We start from the raw sequence: 281 nt of genomic DNA on the forward strand, positions 1-281 counted from the left end.
GTGGATGGTGGGATGAGAAGCGAGGTAAGGGGTTAAAAGAGAGGGATGGTGGGGAGAGGAGGGGTTGGCCGTGAGGCAGCAGTATGCGAGGGTTGATAAAGAGAGGGAAAAGGTAGTGAAAGGGTGGACGGGTTGAGGATAGGCACGGGGGAAGGGAAGGAAAAGGGGAGAGGGAGATAAGGAGAAGTAGGGAGATGAGGAAAGGAAGACGGGGGAGAAGAAAGGAGAGAGAGGAAGGGAAAGGAAGAAAGAGAAGAAGAGGAAAGGGGAAAAGAGGGGAA

At 53.4% G+C, this 281-nt stretch overlaps 1 protein-coding gene across 1 annotated transcript in view; it reads left to right on the forward strand.

Moving 5' to 3' along the window:
- Nucleotides 1–281, forward strand: part of LOC119594882 (sodium-dependent serotonin transporter-like) — a 10,326-nt gene that overhangs the window by 9,267 nt on the left and 778 nt on the right. The gene's annotated exons all lie outside the window — the stretch shown is intronic.

The sequence above is a fragment of the Penaeus monodon genome, chromosome 34, assembly GCF_015228065.2.
Source record: "Penaeus monodon isolate SGIC_2016 chromosome 34, NSTDA_Pmon_1, whole genome shotgun sequence".
Classification (NCBI taxonomy): Eukaryota; Metazoa; Arthropoda; class Malacostraca; order Decapoda; family Penaeidae; genus Penaeus; species Penaeus monodon.